At 35.9% G+C, this 22,685-nt stretch overlaps 1 protein-coding gene across 4 annotated transcripts in view; it reads right to left on the bottom strand.

The window, feature by feature from the left end:
* Positions 1 to 22,685, bottom strand: part of CDK17 (cyclin dependent kinase 17) — an 88,761-nt gene that overhangs the window by 57,436 nt on the left and 8,640 nt on the right. Inside the window, exon 1 of one of the 4 annotated variants that reach the window (XM_041474418.1) lies at positions 22,063 to 22,132. The exons of the other annotated variants lie outside the window; for them this stretch is intronic. The gene's annotated coding sequence lies outside the window, so the exon portion shown is untranslated. Of the gene's footprint in view, positions 1 to 22,062; positions 22,133 to 22,685 lie in introns of those variants that run through there. 4 annotated transcript variants of the gene reach the window in all.

Genomic DNA, 22,685 nt, shown 5'->3' with positions numbered 1-22,685 from the left:
AACCCTAACAGCCTGAGCAACAGCATGGATGCAGCACAACCCTTACAGATGTGTTAGCAAACTAAAGCCCAGGCACAAGACATCAAAGAAAACAGGTAACAGAACTATATATGAACTCCTTGTGTCAGAAAGAGAGGCCTGAAAAACTCAAGAGTGCTGCAAACAGTATTAATTACAAACAGAAATAGGAAACACCTGTAAAGGATACTGTCCCCTTATTCTAAAAAGAAAACCAGCTTTCCACTATGTTAAACTGTTCTCAAACTACATGAATTTAAAAAATAAACATAACCATTGACATCAGTATGTTGCACATCAAATACAGGGGAAACTATTAATTACACTGATGAGAAATATATGGATAATTTATCCAAAAAAACAAACAACCAGTTTGAGCACTCATAAAATTCACATATAGTACAGATGTACCTCCTTACAATCACAATTCTACTCTACAAGAATGGATTACAAAAAGAAAATTTTAGTCATTGCATCTATTTTTTTGCATCTGTCTCAACTCACATTTCTTCACATCAGCAAAAAAAAAAAATTTCTATAGCATTTTTCCACACTTGGCCTTTGGAAGCAACTAGACTCTCTTGTCAGGAGCACAGTTACTTAAAAATTTACTAGCTTTATGCTGCACTGAGTCAAAGAACTGACACTGTACAGATATAAGCGCCACCTGACAAACAAGGCCTTTATTACAGATGAAAGAAAACTGAGAAGTCAAATACCTCAGCTTAGTCTGACCTCCCCAGTGCAAAAAGGGCAAAAGGACCCTCACAGCTTTTTTCTTTATGAACAATATTCGATATGGAACTAAACTTTCCCAGTGAAGCCCTTTTTTCTGTACTTACAGAATCACAGGCAAACAATTACTCAAAATTGGAGGTACAAAGGTATTTACAAAGGTTAACTTCTTATCTGAAGATAGTCTTACTAGTTAATATAGGCAAGTAGGCTCCTCCCTAAGTGAATGAGAGCATCTATATTCAGCTCCTGATCTAGATCATCAACTGGAAGAACCACTCCAAAGAGAGGAAACATACGGAAATTATCCTGTCCTAATTTAATTTTGAATAAGAATACTTTTCCTTATCTTCACGCCCCTCACCCCCAATCCCTTTGCCCTTAAAGAATAATGAAGGACACAAATTAGTACAAGGGGTTTGTATCTTGTTTTAAATTAATCTTTTAAGTAAAAAAATATATATATATTGGACAGGGATATTTAACTATGCTACTGGTACTGAATTTAAAACTCTGAAAACCACCAAATTTGCCCAAAAGATCAAATTTTACAGTCCTTCTTTCATACCCTATGCTCTGGACTCAAAAAGATTTACTTAGGTAGCCACAGCAAGTTTACATTCTTTAGAATGTAGAGATGTATTCGCCCCCACCTAGATTCAAGCAATATGAAACAGCAAAATCAACAGAGATGTACAATTTGATAGATCTCCATGGATTAGATATGTCATACTGATTAATAACTCCTTGTTAATTATCAAAGGCTCTGTTCTCTCAACTGCCAAGTGAAAAAACACAGTATGAGTCTGGTTAAATTGGCTGACATTTAAGCCAAGAAAACAAATGAGCTGACTGGCAAAGCTTCTACACTTGCTGTCAGACCCATAAACTGAAAGGCTCTTTTCTATTGAAGGGGAAGGCAAAAACTAAAAGGTTACATGGATGTAACATAAATACTACCAGTCACAGAACTTCAGATTTCAAAAGATGTAATGAGCACTGGAAACCAAAAGCAATATCTGTAATTTTTTAAGCTTTGATTAATAATCATAAAGTCTTAATAGAGCACTCAGGAAAAAAAAAGAAAAATTTTTAAAAAAGAGTTGTGCACACAAAGCTTGCTGCTCCTTAATACTCAGATTATTTTAGCAATAGATTGACAACATTGCACTATCACTTCTGAGACAATCTTCCCCAGTCTTGCAAACAAGCAAGTCTTTGGAAGAACACTGAATTCCTTCTAGGTTCAAGAAGACAATGTTGGTTCTAAGACTGAAAAGCATCTGCAATCTTTTGTGAGCCTGAGCAATTGTGTCAATAAAAGGCACATCTTTCAAGGCTGCTTTGTTTTTTTTTTTTTTCATCACAGTTCAGGCACCAAATCAAACGATCTCACACCAAGGAACCTTCTCCCAAAATCCAGCAGCTCTCAGCCCAGAACCACCAGTCCTCTAAGCATCTGAACTCCCACACCAGAGCCTTCAACATTTGTTTCTTATCGTGCTAACAAAAAAGTTTTACTTACAGCCCAAGACCTAAGGCAATGAAAAGCTTTCAACTTATTTTGAGGTTCTTGAATCACGCACTAAGAGACAAAGACATCAGAGTAGTATAATTTGAGATAAAAACTAAAGACACACCTGTTTGGATGAACAAAGAACAAGGCTACAAGTTTCTAAGCAAGACAAAAAACCAGTTTGGCCTTTTTCTCCTAGAACAGAAATTAACTGCACTGAGGAAGGCGTTGAGGAAACCTTATGAAGGAAACTAACCACCAAGTGAGAACTCATCCCGGGAAAAAAAAATTGTAATTGTTAAGACTGAACACAAAATGAAGACTGATATAAAAAATTAGTTTTCAAGCTCACAATTTTTCTTCAAAATGTCAAACTTTTTGTTTATTACTTGTTGAACCTCTATACAGGTTCTGTATAGTGTGAACACAAAAAAAACCCCATCAATCAACTCAGAAAGTCCTGACAGTAAAGACAATCAGGCAAATGTCAAATCAAACCCTTCCATAACTACTGCATGTACAGCTCTATGCCTAAGAATAGTATCAAAGAACCATGAACAGTTTAAAATCATACAACTTTGGATGCATTTCTCTTACACTTTTGAGTACATGTAGAAGACAAAAAAAACCAAAAAAACCACAACCAAGCTAGGAAAACCAAACTCTTTCACAGTAATTGAGTGTTTGTTTTTGAATTATTTTTTCTTAAGGAAGAATGATATAGCAACAGAGGAAGAGTTTTCACTTAGTGAATTAAAGACCGATAAGCATCATGGTACAGAACACATTCTATAGTATTGATGACATATACACCTATTTTTCTAACAGAAAACAGGCCACATAGAAGATCTGATACACTGAAGGCATTACATAGAGATACAAAACACGACATTAAGAAAAACAATTGTATGATAAAATGGACACTTTTGCGACATTTAATGCCTAAGATTTATCAGTCTCTTCTGTACTCTGTTCTTCTAGAGATTTCTGATGATAATAATACTGTCAATAGTATATATCTACTAGTCCCGAAATAACAGAGAAATAGAATAACTTCACCACAACTAAGAAAGTAAGTACTGACAGACACAACAGCTAAAAGTTTCTTATAGTCAGGCTGAGTAAGTTTAATAGCTCCACTGAGGTATTTCAAAGGTAATTCCAGGAACAGTAAATAAACTCATTCTTGCAATAAATAATCTTTGAACTATGGTTCAAAAAATTGTATGAATACATGAACATCTTTTACCCAAACCTATAAACTTCTCTGATTTGGTATTTTTGAAAAACTTACGAATTATTGTCTTTTCTTCCCTTCTCCAATCCTGTCATCAGTACAACTTCAGAGATTCCTCAGTAACAGAAAATCTCTGAACAGTTAGTAAATTACAGTATTTCCCTGCTGCATTGATTTTTACATAGCAGTCAAGATTCTCCCAGCACGGCACTAATTTGTTCTCTTATAGCATTCAGACAAATGTCTGTCTGAAGTGTTCATGCTGTCATTTAATGGTCAACCGAATATGCACATCCGAATACGGATCATTTCAGTATTCACTGCCAAGGATACAAAACATGTAAGGCACTACTCCTAATGCAATTGATTGTCTAGATGACAACCTGGGAAAGAAAGTTTTAACATATGTTTTGCCAGGCAGCTTTGTAAATAGCTGTGTTGGCAACAAGGTGGTGGCAGTATGCCCTACAAAGCAAGAGAGGAAAGCATGCGGCTGCTTAAGCCAATTTAGTACCTCCATAGAAGTAGAGTACTGATCATTAGTGCACATCAAATCCAAGGTAAGACTGTCCTTTCAGGGAGCACTATGATAGAACGGTGGTGTACCAGAAAAATAGCCTGAAAAACTGCAGTTTTGCCTAAAGCCTATTTAGCTTAGCTAAACAAAACCTGGGATCTGAAATAAAAGCAATCTGTGAACAAAATAAAGGACAGCAGCAAATGCTGTTAAGGGAAGATGACAGGGGAAAAGAACAAATGGATAGGAAATAAAGTAAAGCAGAAGTGCCTTCTTCCTCTGCAACAAGTTCTGGCCACTGTGACTCCCACCACAATAACCACATGCAGACTCTTCTGTCTTGCTCCTGCACCAACATACTGCTCCCAAATTAAGTTACAACAGGTGACAGCCTCACAACAGATATTTTTCGGGATTCAAGAAGCCAAGGAAAAGAAAAAAAAAAAGGTATGACTTAATTTAAACATACAAAAAAATGAGACTGCCATACATCAAGCTGTCAGAACTGTCACTGTTGGCTAAAGAACAAGAACTCTACATGCAGACTAACAGATATTAAGATTAAAGATCTCTTGGTATCACTTGATGTTCCTTTTCTTTGCCAGAGCAGATCATTCTTCCCTGCATGTCTTTTACACACAATCTTGCATATTCCTCTTCCTCCAAGTAACTGAGGCTGTCCAGAAAAAGGTTCCCAGATTCTGAAACTAAGCAGAACAATGAAATTACCAGTACGTAATCTGGGCGACTCCAGTTAATCAGCTTGAGAGGCCACTCCCCTCCCAGACTGAGCAAACAGTCCAGCACATCAAAGGACGCTTGCTCAAACTTCACATTACCTCCTTTCAGTATAAACAATTCCCTACCTGAAGGGATCCAAGCAAGGCTTCTGGACCTTGAACAGAGACCAGAGGAAGATTAAGAAACAACAAAAGGTTATACAGAACTGAGTCAGTGACAATACTTCCACCTTGACTCAGTAAAGGAGACAAACAGCAACCACTAAAATAGAAAATTGTGTATCTGCAAGTAAATGTCAGACCAGTAAAACAGCATTAGTACATAGGAAACCTTGGAAAGTAACAAGTATTAATGCCAGTCAATAACCTTAAACCTGACCAGAATAGTTAGGAAACACAACCTGAAGGACATGTAGTCTTCAAATTTAATATAATTATAAAAAGGTAAAATAGCTGCAACTAATGCCAGGCAAGCAACTGATACCATCAACAAAAGCAGAAATTCCGTAGGATCCTCCTGTAAGCTACATTTTAAAGGCAGAGTAAGGACAGATGTATATTTTACTACAAAATTTCTGTTAAGAAACAGTCAAATAATCAAACAGGATATACAGAATACTGTATATCCAAATATATATATTCCAAATATATATTTGTGCTAGGCAGATACATTTGCCCTCTTTTGTTTCTCAGGCAGAAGAAAGCAGTGAAATTTTATATTCATGTTCAAAATAATTTCTTCCAAACTATAAACACTATCATTCTTCTGCTGTTAGAGCCTAATGCTTACAGAGTCTCATCCTGGCAAGGCCAAACAGTGAGCCAAACCCTTGCATAGCAAACTACTTTCCATTCTGGGTGTTAATTGCGTTGCAGAGGCTGATACTGCTATTACTGTCAATGATCTGGATAAAGCTTCCAAACTCTAAGATTTGTCTCACCAACAGAAAATGTTTTATAAAAAGGTGAATTTAAATTTTTGAATTTAAAATCTCTAGATTTTAATACATAGACTAAAATTCCCTACAGAATCTTACTTCAGTATCATATAATTTTATACTCTAATAAAAATCAGTACTGAAAATAAATGTTTCACTTGGAGAAGTACTGGAGCAGTTTTGCTGTAAAACTCTACAGGAGGGAAAAAGAACCCTGTTATTATAATGTCACCAGATGGCATAACTCTCAAACTAGTCCAGTTGAGCAAGAATCACAGAATGGCTCGGGTTGGAAGAGACCCGCAAAGGTCACCCAGGCTAACATCCCTGCAATAAAGAGAGATGTTTTCAACTGGACCAAGCTGCTCAGAGCCCTGACCAACCTGACGGTGCATTTCCAGGGATGGAGCATCTACCACCTCCCAGGCAAACTGCTCCAGTGTTTGACCACTCTCAGCACAAAAAATTTCTTTCTTTTATCCAGTCTGAATCTTTTACTTTAAAAGATTCTGAAATTCTAATCTGAATTTAATAATCTAATCCAATTCTAAATCTGAATTCTTTTAGTTTAAAACCATTATCCATTATCCTATCACAACAGGATCAAGGACAATTTGGACCACTACCATTCTACAATGACAGAGATGGTCAATTCCTTCCTCTCTCTCCTACTACATTCTTTCAGCAATTTTGTTCCCATAATGCTTTTTCTTTCTGCAATCTATATGCTGGGAAGAAGAGACACAAAGACAATCCACGCTACAGCGGCACTAACATTCAAATCTAATAAGGCAAGAGCAACAGATGTGTAAGAGCAACAGATGTTACTTTAGTAATTTTATTTTTTTTTAATCTACTTGATTCTTTGTTCCTTAGCCTCTTTTGGAACACCTTGGTTGGTTTTTCCCCCTGTATTCAACCCTTAAATATATAGTACTTACTCTCAATATACAAAGTCCAACTAATGTCATCTGTCATCTCATAGAGTAAAAGATCATGTTTTGACTGATATAACAGAGGGCCTGCTGCTTTAAAAGTTTGGAACATGCTACTCTTTCACCAAACGACTATTTCTATGTCCAGTACTTGAGCTGATCTTGAATTACACAGTTCACCAGCCTTGGAAAACAGTATCCTTTTGCCAAAATATTCTTTAAAATAATATTACATGCATTCTAAGGGAATGCTTGTATTTGCATTACCACCCAGGTATGCTGCCTTTCAACATACCAAAGCATGCTGAAGAGTACCCAGAAATCTTCCCACTGCAGTTTATTTCCTTTTGGTAACTAGGATCCATGATCTTGAAATCAAACAGCCCAAGAAGCTTCTACTTTTCACTTGTAGTACTTGTAATTCAGATTTATAGTTTTACTCTCTTTAAAATTAGTCTACATTACTATTTAACAGAAGACAAGACCTTCAGAAGAACCAGCCATCTGTCTCGTTAGTAAAGCATAAAATAATCAGGTGCTACCACAGTGAAATTTAAGTTGTGCATCTTAAATACAGTTTCAGCACAACACCTAATAACCACATCTATCTTTAAAGTAAATAAAGCAATCTATGTGTTTTAATTAAGAAAAACTAACTACACTTGCTCTTAAAGAAGGTTTCTTAACTAAAAATGCCCAAGCCTTTAAGATTCTAATTATGCAATTATTTCACTCTTACATTCTGATGAAAACTTAAGAATAAAAATCTGCCAGCACTGTTGTGAGTGAGTCTTAATTTTTTATCTCCCTGGACTCTATATTTTTAATACATTTTTGTAACAAGACTTGAGAATGAAACTTCTCATCAGCTGAATGGTAAACCAAAAAGGCAGAGGCTTCCATTAGTAGAGGCACTACAACTGTTTACTGAAGAAAACTATAGGTCTGTTTCACAGAGAAACAAAATATACATGCACAATTAGGAAATTTCACGCTTGTATTTACTAACAGTAAGCAAACCTTGCTAGTTACAAAGAAAGAGTGGTTTTAGGGAAGGCTGGGTCATAGCAACCATGCTACAGGGAAATAAACTGAATTTTCTGTCTACTGCCTTCCAGTACATAAAAGTGACCTACAAGAGAGCTGGAAAGTGACTTTTAACAGTGGCGTGTATTGATAGGACAAGGGAGAATGACCTTATAGCTGAAGAAGGGTAGATTTAGATTAAACAGTCCAAAGAAATTCTTTAAGGGTGGTGAGGCAGTGGTCGTCCAGAGAAATTGTGGACCACCTCTGGAAGCGTTCAAGGCCAGGTGGGACAGGGCCTTGAGCAATCTGGTCTAGTAGAAGGTGTTCCTTCCCATGGCACATGGGCTGGAACTAGATGATCCTTAAGGTCCCATCCAACCCAAACCATTCTATGATCCTAGAAAATCAAGAGAGCTTTGGACCTTCACAACTTAGCTACCGCTACTGTTGGAAATAGGGTCCAAAATGAAGCTATTTACCATGAATAAAGATAAAATAGACACAAATAGTTATGTGGTTATGAAGTATTTCCCTTCTGAATTCATTAGTTTTATTAAGAAAAGAGCAGTAGGAGAAATTTGATAATGGCAGCACATGTGGCAGGCATGAAGTTCCTTCTGTCCGATGAATTGCAGCAGAAGCATAATCACCTTTGCTTGATACAAAAAATACAAAATATACTCTAGTTAATGAAAGTGAAGATGATTCCCAAAAAACAAGACCAGATTTGCTAAATTAAACAGGGCTTGCTAAAAAAAAAAAATTCCGAGAAATAATTATATATATACATAAAAAAAAATAAAATCTTGGTATACTGTTACTGAAACCAACCAAACAAAAGAAACCGAGCAAAATCTCAAACAAAAATCTTTGAAGGTTGCAAGCAACCAAGTAAACATAAAAGAACTGCACAGATTATAATGTTCTCAACACAATCTTAACCTCATTGTGACATCCACCTTAACAGCTCAACCTGTACTTTTTTGCAGTCCACATTATAATTTATATATAAACTACTTCAATTGTCTTTTCAGTTTATCAATCTTCAATTCCACCACAGCATATAAGCTACTGAAGAGAAATTATGTCCTATCACTATGCAGTCTTAGGGAAAAGAAAAAAAGAATCACCTACTTTCATTGTTAGTATCATACCAATATTTAAACATTTACTAAAAAAGACTGTGAAGCAGTACACACAAATTTTTATTTTTAGGAAAGTTACTCTGGAATCTACAATTAAGAAAACTGCAATAAAACAAGTTCTAAAGCTTAACATATATTGATGCTTCCATGGTAAAGCAACTATAGCACTGGAGAATGAAGTTTGAGCAAGGAACTGCAGCGGGCAATGAACGACAGACAGATGCAGACTGAAATGATAAGTGAGGAGAAAGTGGAGAGAAGCCTCATAAGGTATCAAAAAGCAGTGCGAGAAAGAACTAGAGTAAGCTGTATGCAACAAGTTCTCTCACCAATAAAGACATAAAATGACAAAGATCTGATCTACATTTCAAGACAGTAAACTGGGTATTAGGCTGCTTAATTACTAGATCAAAAGCCCACACATTCACATGATGCATAGCACTAGAGTTTTCCAGCTTTTCTGTATGAATTTGTTCAAAACACTCCAAGCGTAACTCCGTTTCAAACCTACGGTGAACAGAGGATCAACTGTGCTACTACAGCCACCACAAAGCTGAAAAGCAGCATTGTTGCATGCTCTGATCAAGTCAACAGAAGTGTTATTATTTGCTTACACTTGATCTGGATCAAGTTTGCACCGATGGGTGATCCTGCAGGGAGAGTAATGAACAAATCCACTATTGCTGGAGGTGCAGCTGGCAGCTGAGGTACAGGAGCCCACAAAGAGAGAGCTGTACTGACAGCTTTCCAGAGTAAAACAGAAACCACAAAACCCTATGGCTCCCTAAGCAGCCTTATTTCACACATCAAAAAAACAAGGATTTGCAAGAAGTCCACTTATGGGTTCACATTCTTATTTTGTATGTTGTTTTAAAAAATCTTCTCTGCCACCGAGTAAAATTTTTTCCTCTTTTTTATTTCTATTGTTGACTTAATTACTCTCCCACTGAAGTCATTAAAATTCCCATCAACTTCCCTGAGAACCATCAGACAAACCTAAACCACGTCAGACTAAAAGCCTTGCTTTAAATTTCATTTGCAAATGGAACTTTTCAAACGTTTCCATCAGGTCATGAAATTTTATTGTAAAATATGAAATTCTGTTTTCTAAATCTTTACTTTCCCATTTCTCAAGTGTTTTTAAGAAAAAAAAAAAAGTTCAATAATCACTTCTAAGCTTAAGAACCAAGACCATCTTGAAACTAAGCCTTTGTCTTGCATAGGAACAAGCATTGTTCAGTCAAGAAACCATTTTCCTCTTTACTCTAACAGTGTCATAGTTTTTGCTTTTTATTTAACTTTACAAAATGAGTCAGAGCTCTATGAAGTGTCCAGCCTCAAGAGGTTGTTCCTTCAGAAATCACTCCTAAGAAGGGCACAAAAGACTTAAGGACAAAGTCTAGGCTAGTTTGTAGTTGTGAAGCCTTCTTATAAAAATAATGCAAGAGAGAATAAAAGTGAAAATATATCTTCATGCTATTGAAAAATATGTTAATGGTTTGCCTCATCTAATCAGTGAACCCTAAAGTGCCTATGTCAGGTTTTAATCTATAAAAGGGAATGGCGCACAAGATTTCCAGTCCTTCAAAGATCTCTAGTTTTCTTTACTGTGCACAGGAAGCCTTAAGTCAATGCAGTGTTATTATCTCCTAAAAATAATTTGAACATTTAGTCAAAGGAATGATGATTACTGATACCACAGAAACTGATCTCATTCCTCAGAGACACAAATATATTAAGCAAGCTCCAGTTTGGTATGGTCTTCATTTATTCCATCCTCAAAAATGGTGGAAAGCCCAAAATGTGATGAAACAAGAAGTCAGGCCTTGGGAAATTGAAGTAAAGAATAAAGTCTAAAAAGATTTATCAAAAGTCTTAAAAACCCAAAGAGGAATCTTGTTTTATTCAGAAATAAGGTAATATTCAAAATGGTTTTTTAACAAAATTGTAACTCATCTCCTGCAGGTAAACCAACAACAATTTTGTTCTTTTTCAGAAAGAGCAAAAGACAGAGCTGTGATTTATAACGATGCCAGCACAAAACCAAAATCTAATCTTACACAGAGTAAGAAGCACAGAAGTATGCAAACCTCTTACTTACATTGTCTAGGTAAAATTTTCCATGTGTACTGCAAATAAATCTACTGGTTTTGGTAATTCAGATATATTTTAAAGCAAAGGCATAGCACTTGAAAGTTACTCAGTTTTAATATCATGTATTATTTTGCTCTTAAACAGTTTGCTCTGAAAAATTAATTCTTCTAGTCTGTTTTTAAAACTAGACTTCCTTGCTTGTAAAATTAATGCACTCTTTTTAACTATGAAGTAGATCACTAGCCAGACATTACTCTGCCATCTGTTGTCCAGTCCTTTAGTTTAGATGGCAAACTTAAATTTCATGGAGTAGAAACTACTCAAAGTAAAAATACTGAAGTATGTTATTATTTCTAATTGTCTTGTATGCTGCAAAACAGTTCCTTCAATTTAAAATAACAAAAAGAGAAAAGCTGAGACAAATATGACTCAGCCAATTTGAAAGGAACATTTGATATTTTCCATAATTTCAGTCTTGTCCCAATGCATATTTATAACTGGTTTTGAAGCAACTACAACTAAAATTTCGGATACAATAAGATACCAACCAGCAAGGAATTTTTGTTTGACTCCATAAAATATTATATACATATGAATACACTAACAGTTGTACAACAGCACACTGCTTAAGTATACATACTGGAATTCATTTTTTGGAATCAAGATTGATTCTTCTTGACTATGAAAGGTAATACACTCAGTAAAGGGCTGTATGGCCATCACTGATGATTTTTTTGTTTACTTTCACAATGCTTCACATTCTATAAAACTATTTTAACTTCAGCAAAGGAACAAGACTACTTGGACATAAATGCATTATTACTGAAGGTACAGTTACTTGAAACATTTGCAGTATTTGATCCTAATAGATAAGAGTAGGTATGGCTAAACAATAGATAGAAAAAATATGTAGCAGTATAGACACATTAACCAACTACTTGATCCCTGGAAGTGGACAGTTGCACCATTTTGCCACAAATGGATAAATTTAACAAGAAAAATATTAGTATGAAAAAAATTGTAAATTCACTGTACTTAGATGCCCACTGTTGAAATGTATGCCACCAAAACAGTACTTCTGGAAAGAAAATAATGTAAACAACGTATCCATAAACTAATCTTCAAAGAAGGATTTGCTCTGGATAAATGTATGTATCAATCTTCAGTTCCCTGCAGGGATCATTTAAGTCATCCAGTAAACAAATTGGGATCCAATGCTAGGATCAAAGTTTTCCAGGAACTGCAACATGAAACACATTCAAAATAGACCAAAATCAAACAAAGAACAGTATAAAGTGGTCAATAACTCAACACTACAAAAACATACTCATTTTCCTGACAATTTTCAGGATTGCTTACCTAGCTACAAATTCAGCTACTTGTCCAACATCAAAGCATAAAATATGAATGTCCTTTTAGAATCCAGTTTTCCCGTCTTTTCCCCCATTATATAATCTATTATTATTTTTTAATAGGATTGACAAATATTAAAGACATATTCAGAACTACAGAACAAGCAATTCTATGATTCTATGAATCTTACAATTGTTTGGATTGGAAGAGACCTTAAAAATTATCTAGTTCCAACTCCTCTGCCACAGGAATGGATACCTTTCACTAGACCAGGCTGCTCAAAGCCCCATCCAGCCTGACTTTGAACGCTTCTAGGAATGAGGCATTCACAGCTGCTCTGGGCAAGCTGTTCCAGTAACTACCCCTCCCCACAGTAAAGACTTTCATCCCCATATCTCATCTAAAACTATTATCAATTTTAATCCATTCCCCCTTGACCTGTCACTACATGCCCTTGGAAACATCTCTCCATCTTTCCTGATGTCTCCCTTCAGGTACTGGAAGGCTGCAATCAGGTCACCTTAGAACCTCTTTTCCAGGCTGAACAATCCCAATTCTCTCAGCCTTTCCTCGCAGGAGAGCTGCCCCATCCCTTTGATCAGCTTGGTGTCCCTCCTCTGGACTCCCTCCAACAGCTCCGTGTCCTTCCTGTGCTGGGACCCTAGAGCTGGATGCAACACTGCAGGGGAAGTCTCACCAGAGCACAGCAGAGGCAGAATCCCCTTCCTTGTCCTGCTGGCCACACTCCTTTGGATGCAGCCTAAGGACACAGCTGAAGTTCACATCTTGCTGTTATAACAAAGGAAGAAAATAAATGCTTTTTACAGGTGCTCCTAGTTTGATCTGGATTCCATTATGATGGACACCACTCAGAAAAGTATTTTCAGAATCTAGAGTATACCTTAGAGGTAGCAAAGTTTTTTTGTGTCTTCATCTTTGTCTCTCCTTTTTTTTTTTTATATTTTAATAAAAGCATCAAAAAAGGAAATTGTGAAGGCTCTTGAAACTTGTGTGCAAGTTGAATCTGGCTGTGAAGTAACAACTACAACAAAAAACCCCAGTGAATAACCCTCCAACCTTTCAAGTAAAATGAAGAAGACTGACAATGGATTTAGTCTCTCAGCCCTCCATGATCTCTACAGAAAAATTCTCATGCTTAAGACAGTCTTGTTTTTTAACTGCATGTGTTTACAGTACCATGAGTGCCTTTAAAAAATCCATACCACTAAGCCAGCATCATTTAAAAATACCCTCCTTATGTAAGAGTACTTTAATATGCATTTCTGCTGTTTAGCTTACTCTTCCTTGTGTGTCAAAGCTTATTTCTGATTGCACCAGATAGGCGAGGGATTAAGTTCTCCTGAACCAAGGAAGGTAACCTTTCTGGATATAAAGAAATAGATGTAGTCAAATAAGCAAAGCTACAATGAAGATTTGAAATAAAAAGAACAAAATACTAATCTGTGACAGGCTCTTACCGAAAGCGTCAGAAATTGACTACTCTCTCGTTACTGCTTAAATCTTGACAAATATTTTTAGCCTTTTTTCCCACTTTTAGCTTTGATTTTAAAAATTCCCACTTTCATGCTAGCCTAGTTTGTTTAAATATCAGCTATAAATTTTTATTAGAAATAAAAGTAACCAAAATAGCACAATTACAAATGAAAACTTGCCAAAAAATGGGAAGAATTTCACAGATCTATTTTTAACGTTGAGAGATGCTAAGCGAATTACGTAGGAAATCTTACCCTTTTCATGATACATAGGAAACATGTAAGAAATCATATAATTTTTCTGAAGTTCCCAAACTTGAGTCAGGTAAGTTATTGTAAAAAAGAGCTGAAGAAATTAACAGAGATCCTAGCAAAGATATACACAATCAAATTTTTTTGAAAAATAAAAATCACATTTGATTTAGTTTTTCTGGTGAAAATATGCAACTTGCAAATCTAACAAATTGTAACTTAGCAAATCTGAAATATTGAATCAATTTATCAGCTAACAAAATTAGTTCAGCCCAAGTCTTCATTCCCAAGAATCAATAATTATCATATAGACAGGAAAATCAACAGAAATGTGTTAATATTTCACCTTAACCTTAAAAATATGAGTTTTCTGAATCTAAATAAATACAAAACCCCCTCCCAAAAAAACCCAAAACAAAACAAAAAAACAACAAAAAAACCCCAACAACAACAAAAAAACAAACAAAACAAAAAAAACCCCAAAAAAATACCCCAAAAACAAGACAAAAAGGAGTACTTTTTCTTCCCTCTCAATTTTTGGTATTTTTTGTCTTTTCTATATAAACTTACATCTAAATCTTGCCATTAGACTGCCAATATCAAAGTCAACTAAAGCTAAAACTCATTATGCTTGTGGACACTGTTGTCTAGAGAAAAACAAAATAACAAGCTAACAAATAAATGAAGAAAAACGCAGAAGTGGCTTCCTGAAAACCAATTACTTGGCTTTCCAGACTGGGGGGGAGGCGGAAGACAATAAAAAAAAGGCTTGGTTTACAGGCAAGAAGTTGTAAGCAATTTTCTCATTCAGTAGAATAAAGTGTCAGCAATGCCACACTGTTTTCTAACATAACTCTCAGCAATGATTCAAATGGAGATCGTGACCACTTAAGCTCATACAGTTCCCTAATAAGGATGTTTTAAGATGTCTGCCCCCACAAGAAAAAAACCCTACTAGTGTAACAACAGTGGAGAGAAAGGTGTATCAAAAGGATTGTCCAATATTTCTCCTCATGTAACATTTTGATACTGCATATTTCAGGACTGACAGTGGAATACTTTCATTTTAGATTTGAAAACTTGTAATATGATAGCAGGCTCTGACAATCTAACAAAATACACAGTTTTAAAACAAGCCCTTGTTTTGCACAGCCTCAGCAAACATCTCAACTTCAGCGTGACATGGACTATTTTTACTGTGTATTTAGACTGTATGTCAAAACGTATAACAAATAGTTGGGGTGAGGGGGAAATAAACTGACCACTTACTGTCACAGATCATGAAACAGACTAATTGTTGAAAAAACCCATTGACTCCAGTCTCAAAATGCTGAAGTTAAATGGAACATTGAAAAGTGAAAGGTTTTTAACCTGCAGGGAATAAAATACTTCAAGTCATGGAGGGAGGCGGCTTTTAAGACTTCATAGAAAGTTTTATAATATCTTCTGCAACCACTTCCAATGAAAGGCTTCTTCCAGTAGCAATGTGCATAACCAATTACTCCATGGCCAGCTCAGGTATCACTGCTGCAGTGACTGCAGTACACAGAAAACAATGAAAAATATATACAATCCACCACAAACTATTTCCCCTCGTGCTTTTGTTTAAATTGTTGCCACCTATACTGCCCTCGCAATTATGCTGAGGCACAAATAGAATTATAAGCTTTCACAGTTTAGGATTTTACTAAGTTTTTAAGTGCCTTAGCCTCTTGCAATGAAGCAACCAAGGTATCAGGTGCTTCAGAACTGCAGGTAGTTTTCCATTATGCCTTAATCAAATGTGTAACATCAATACATGCACGTACCCTCTGCCCAGCAACAGAAGTGTTGCCTGGCCCCCTGAAGATAGCACTACCAAGAAGAGAGTGATTTTCTCACCTAAAGAAAAAACTGCCGTCTTCCAGAATCAGTGATTAATCTGGCCTATTTGTTCTCACATTTACTTTGATTTTAGCTTCTATCACTTTCTAATTTTCTTTTTTCCCTGTGTGTAGGAGGAAATCCCACCCTCTGCTGACAAAAGAGATAGTAGGAGGTAGCCATTACTCATGAACTAACAAGACAAGATCCTCTTCATAAAGAAGAATTTGAGAGAACCTCACCAAGGAGAAATACACACACTTTGCTTTAGTGGCAGTAGGGATGAAAATACATTTTGGACTCCCTATGATGCCTCTGCCATCACACATCTCACATGCTGGAAATCTGGATAAGAAAGCACAAATGCTGTACGTGTATTCAGAGCATGTTTCCTAGACTCAACCCAATTAGTTCCTTCCCTTCTGTTTCCTATCACTTGAATAAAAACATTGGGAAAGATCCAAATAATGAAATTTTGACAGCATAAAAGCAAAGACAGTCAAACATTACCAAAGTAAATCTGAAACAAAGCAAGCATAGAGGGACCTCTTTTCTCACCACCTAATTCCCCATTATATGCTTCCATGATGAACTTTAATCAGGTCCTTGGAACAAAGACAGTATGACTCCCATATACAACAAATTCTGTAGGTATAGATCAATTACCCTCCTGAGAATTAATCTGTACCTGCAGCAAGCTTGAAGAACTTCACTAAGTATGAGAGACTAGGAAAAAATACTGAGCCTGCAAACCTAATTACATGCAGCTTGCAGATCTCTGATGCATGTAGAGGACAGCACTCATGCAGATACATTTATACTGCAGCTGATAAAGCTATGCCTGAAGAGCAACTTCCCCCTTCAACAAGGAACAATTTAAAAAGTCACATAGTTAACTTCCAAAGTAAAGTAACTAAACATACAACTACCTGATAACCTACTAGAAAAAGCTTTAAGCTTTGGATTTAACAAAAAATTAAAATTAGCTACTTGTCTCAAATTAAATATCCACAGAAAAAAAACCCAGCAGGGTTCACAAGTCAGTGCCACACACAGAGCCACAATGCCCTAGGAATAAGACTGACTGATCTATATGAGCTGCCCTTTCCCCCACATCCACCTTCCACACTTCTTTATCACTCTAACCACTTTAAAATGAAAAACTCTATAATTCTATCAAAGAATCTCCCCTCTACAGGGTTAACACAAGTACCATTAATTTGCTTTTGAAATATGTATTTATCATTAAATTTGAATTTTAAATATTCAGATCTGATTTACAAAGTAAAGTTGGAACCAACTCTCAAGCCTATTCTTGCTACACATACCGTATACATGCTGTGGAAATCTATTACAACAGAACAACACAAACCAGGTATATTGCTTACTTCCACACTAGACTAACTCTTGCTTATTACTGAAAGATGACAAAGTTATAAACAAGTACAAAAGACAAGCAGGAAATAATTTTACTTTATTAGAAATTCCAATATAAAGAAAATTAACCTTATAAAGGCTCATGAGTACCCCAGAAAGATGATGTAAAATATCAAAAAGCAGTAGTAAACCTTCATTTGGTAGAAGACTTTTGAGATAAAACCCCCGAATCCAAAGATTAGTAACTAAGCTACATGTGTGGCATCCTGCTGCAGCTGGCATATGCAGAGAACAAAAAAATTTTGTAAGCCAAACCTGAGGATTTATAAACACTTGAAATAGCTTGTATCAGCCCTTTGAAATAAATATTACTATATTTTCTTTACAGTTAAGAGGTGGCAAAGAATTGAAACAGACACTGCCTGTCACAGACACTGGCAAGACACCTAAAGCAAAACTTTCCATTCTCAGGTGAACAGACAAGTCCAGTTGTAAATACCATGCTGAACCCCTGGTACTTCACAATAAAACAAAAGCAAGAATAGGGATCAGAGTCTGTTACTATCAAACCAGTATTACTCTATCTACAGCTCAATGTACTTCTGAAGCTTGATTTCTCGCACAATGCATGTTTTACAAACCACCACCAAAAATTCTTATTGAATGTATTTCCTTAAGACGGCACAATAGGCCCAAAACCCAGCTTTTCTGGATATGACTTAAAGTATTGACATAGTTTATTTCACAATTTATTATGATAATTGAGAAATGGTTCAAACAGTTTAATTATGTACAACACTAGCTGACATTTATTAAAACAAGATGAGATTATGCATGAGGTGTAAAGGTAGAATAAATGTTTTTATTAATAAGGCTTGTAATGAACAGGTTTTCACTTCATTTATGACCAGAGTCAAAGTATCCTCTGTGAGAATTACCTAATTTAATCACCAAGTCAACTAAAACACCTAAGGATTTCCCCTTGTTTTGTAGAATACTGCATGCACTCTGCAGAGCATCTTGGAGGACAAATTGAAAATGTGCCATTTTTGGAATGTATAGGTGTGATGAACAGCAGTCTGACACATTAGTGCTTAAGTCAATGAGCATATACAGGAAAGAGCTCTGCAGCAAATAGCTCATGTTATGAGTTATTTGAGAGTTAAATGAGATGACAGAAGGGAAGCCATGGTAGCCACATCACTCTCCATGGCACAGCCAGGCTATAAAGAGCCTGGTCCCCACCATGCCCTGACCCAGTCAGTCTCATACCCTCCAGGACAGGAATACCACTCCCAGATACCTGTACTCCTGGAGAGACACAACCTCTTGTGAAAAAGACTCAAACTTGGATTTTAATTCAGATTATTTTTGTCGATCTGACTGTATAAATAAAATCATCTAGAAGATATTGCTATTCTCTTAAACGATACTAAATTAAGGTGCAGCATTTTGTTAAACATGGTACAGATGACGTTAATTTTAGCATTGTTCAACATTTCATACAAAGAAAGTTCACTTCCCCCCTTTAAAATAAAGAATTGATTTTGCTAATGACCAAAAGCTGTTTAAAAGCAACTTTCTCTTTAACCCAATTAGATGGTTAATACTGCTGTTTTGAGACTGGATATCTAAATTTGAGACATCAGTTTCTTTCAGAAAAGAACAGTATTTTAAATTTATTTAGTGCTTGCATTAAACTTCTACTTTAGTGTGACAATGACTTTAATATTCTTTATTCGCACAGCAGGTAATTTCAAAAAGTGGTCCATGCAGCTGAGAATGTAAACATGGAGATATTGCTGATGACAGCATTTAGGCCTTAGGAGAATTCATTTACTCTCTCAAGTGCTGCTAGACAATTCTGGGTAATGAGCAGCAAAAATACTGAATGAAGTATTTACGATTTACACAGTATAAATCATATTCTGATATGCCAGACATGCATTTATAACATGCCCAACACACATTAACTAATCATGAAGTGTGCAACAAAAGTAACTGCAGAAACTGCTGACAGAACATGCTCTTGCATGTGTGAAGAATATGTGGTTGCCTTTCTTTACATCTCATTTGCTATATAAAAATTTCACCTAGGCATAAAATTGCAACTTTAAGCCTCCTCCTCTCAATATGCATGAAAGTTTCACTAAGAAAATACCTGAAACTGTCATTGCACCTTTCAAGTAAGGACACTTCCAAATACATCATAAATAGGATTTTCAATAGTCCAAAATCCAAAATCCACATTTACTGGAGTTACTTTCAGACTCCTTATGTGAAACATACAAAGGCCTACTAATGCCTACTATAATGTTAAATACTTTCTGCTTCTACAAGGTGAGAATGTCTTTCTATCCATCTGCCTTTCTCTATTCTATTAATTTAATAAACATTTAATATAAATCATATTTCCTCCTTTTACTTGGTTTGAAATTAACATTTAGATAGAACACCATTTAAAAAGCAAAATTCAAGATAAAACCCCCTTCAATGTAATAGCTAGACTGTCCCTAAGTAGCACTTCCAAATGACACGGAATTAAGTAATTCTGCAGGACAATCTTGTACTGTTTTCACACATAGCTTTCCCCTCATTAGAAGGTACAAGTTTCCATCTTTATTATAACAGTACAAATTTGTATGGCTCATCTCATGGATTTATTTAAGTAAATAAATTTCTGTGCAACATATGTATCCAAACCCAGAAAAGAGTAAGGAAAACCTGGGTGAACACACTCCAGTAATACCCGATTCTGGATGAGTGCACGGAACATCATGCCCTACCTGAAAAGTTCTCTTTTGATCCTGGTTAAGCACTCCTTCCCCCATTTCTGACACCTTCTGTCCCCTCTGCTACCCAATAAAACCACTGCTAACCCTAAGGTTTGGTTCAAAAATACAACAGAGCTACTCATCTGAAGCGGGCAAAGGGATATTATTAAAAATAAAGATGGTATCTCTATGCTGTAAAACAGTGCAGCTTTTCTGTATTTCAGACTGCTTAATCAAAAAGCTTCCTAGACTTTCTGACACAGAACCATGATAAGTCAATCCAACTGGAATATTACTGCCTAGCAGAAAAAGCAAGGTTTGTGCACACTGTAGAAGGAGCTTTGACAGGAGTTAAATAAGAAGACCATCATAAATGTCTCCCACTTCTGCACAAAACAGAACATGTTATTTTTCCAAAGCCTCTTATCATCACAGAGAGGCAAACATTTATAGTCTAGAACATAGCACAAGTAACAGAGCCAAACATCACAAAAAAATTTGGAAGAAAATTAACCCACGTAGTTTTCTTAATCCCTTTCAAACCTTTGATTATAAGAGGAAAAAAAAAATCTATTATGTCATGAGGATCCACTAACAGTTAAATATATTACCTTTGGGGAGTGGCACTTCTCATAAAAATGACTATACTGAAAAGGAATTTTCTCTGTCAACAATTTTGCTTCCTGTGCTTTATCAGACGTTTCAGGCTTTTTTCCTCCTTCAGTGACAAAGACCTTTGTGGTGGGTTTTTTAACAGCCTACTATTGGAAGCCTTGCATATCAAATGTAGGTAAGAGGAAATATTCCCTATATAAGACAGTTAACGGGGCTGTTTTCCAAGTCTGTGTTTTAGATCAGGCTGGAAACAGTGAGGTTACATATTATGTTAATTCTGTATGAGATATGACTGAAGAGGCCCCATGCAATTAACTACACTGAGACATAAAAGCATTAATGTAGATGAAATAATCCAGGTTAGATTCATTTACATTGGTATAAACAGACTGAGAGCAAGATAACATCTAACCATAGAAACAGGAAAAACTAGGCCATTCTGTTAGTATAAAGGTGGCTTAGCAGTATTCTATACGTACACTGTCTTTGCTTCTCTTGTAGTTTCTTCTTGGAAATATTTACTAACATCTATGCTACTAGGTTTTCAGACATTGTCAGGGTATTATTTCTATTGACAGGTCTCTGCAGACAACTCCAATAAGGCTGATTTTCAAAGCATTCTCAGCACATATACCCTTAAGATCTTAAAGTATCTTAAAGAAGCCTCAAACTAAACAACAAAAAATTGACATAACCCATCCCTACATACTTTTTTAGCTAGTGATGCACTACTTTTCATGTCTAATGTCACTACACAAAACCTGTTAGTTACATTTTAAAATATCTTCAACAAGTTATCTAAACTAGCATAGAACTTGGCATATAATTTCAAACAATCCAAGGAAATCATTCTCAAAATTTAACCAGAAGAAAATTTCACACCCTATCTTTCAAGTAAAAACACAAAACAAACAACAAACTCCGAACTAAGATACAATTCCAGTTACCAAAAGCAGATATGACAATCCAATCATGTGAAGATGTAAATTTACCATTAACTTAATGCAGTATAGTATAATTTAAAAGTCAAGAATGAACATCAACTGCAGGTGTAAGATATGCTCAAATCTTTACTTGTCTTACTTTATCACAGAGCACACATATTCAAAGAACAAGGTTCTCCTGCTACAAAAAACCAGATCATTTTTATTTCTTCTTGCAATCCTAGTTTCTGAAATTGCCAGAAGACATAGCATTAACACAGTTCATTCGGGAACCTATTTCAATATTAAAATATACTATCACTACTACTCACATGACTAGAATTTTGAAATGCTAAACACTTGCCAGCAGGAGTGATGAATAAAGAAAAATCTGCATGTTTTACTGCTTACATAGTGAAAGACCTAAATGCATAAGTGGGGGAGGCGGAAGGGGGTGTGAGTTGACACTGATCATCTTTAGGTACCTGAAGCACTTAAGAGATCATACCAATGCTGGAGACATCTTACAGTTTCCCACCAGTAAGAACATGCTTGGCTCCATCCCCCAGCCAGTCTCTCTCTTCTTTCTTCACCATCAACTTTGTAATGCAGACAGGTGTGAAAACCTCTTCAGTTCACTGATGCAACAAAAACGATTTGGAAATAAGCGCTTAATTCAACTCAAACTGTAATGCCGCATTACAAAAACAATGGTTCTCATGGGCTCCCTCCAAGGTAAATGTGGAAAGAGAGGTGGCCCTGCATTAAAATCTTTGGATTACCCTCTGAACCATTTCTCTCTACTGGTTACAGAGACACGCATTTAAAAAGAAGGCACAATGCAAATCAGTCAATCTGGCATAATTCATATTTTAGATGTGAATATTTGCTGAAAAAAATTTCAGGTTTTATCTACCCACTACTAGAAACAGATGATTAAGAAGAATATAGGTATTTTACTAAGATGCAGCTAGAGGTGAAAATTATCACTAGCTATCCATTCATGCCCAAATTAACTTTAAACAGCGACAACCAACTAATGACTTAAATCCTTCAACTATTGTCTACCTCTTCCACTACCAGAAATATTCACAACTACCAGGAAGCCAAAACTTATTATGTAAGACCTAC

The sequence above is a fragment of the Pyrgilauda ruficollis genome, unplaced genomic scaffold, assembly GCF_017590135.1.
Source record: "Pyrgilauda ruficollis isolate IOZ18807 unplaced genomic scaffold, ASM1759013v1 scaffold32, whole genome shotgun sequence".
In the NCBI taxonomy this organism is placed as follows: Eukaryota; Metazoa; Chordata; class Aves; order Passeriformes; family Passeridae; genus Pyrgilauda; species Pyrgilauda ruficollis.
Note: the sequence above shows the minus strand (reverse complement) of the source record. Positions and strands in the feature narration are given on the sequence as shown.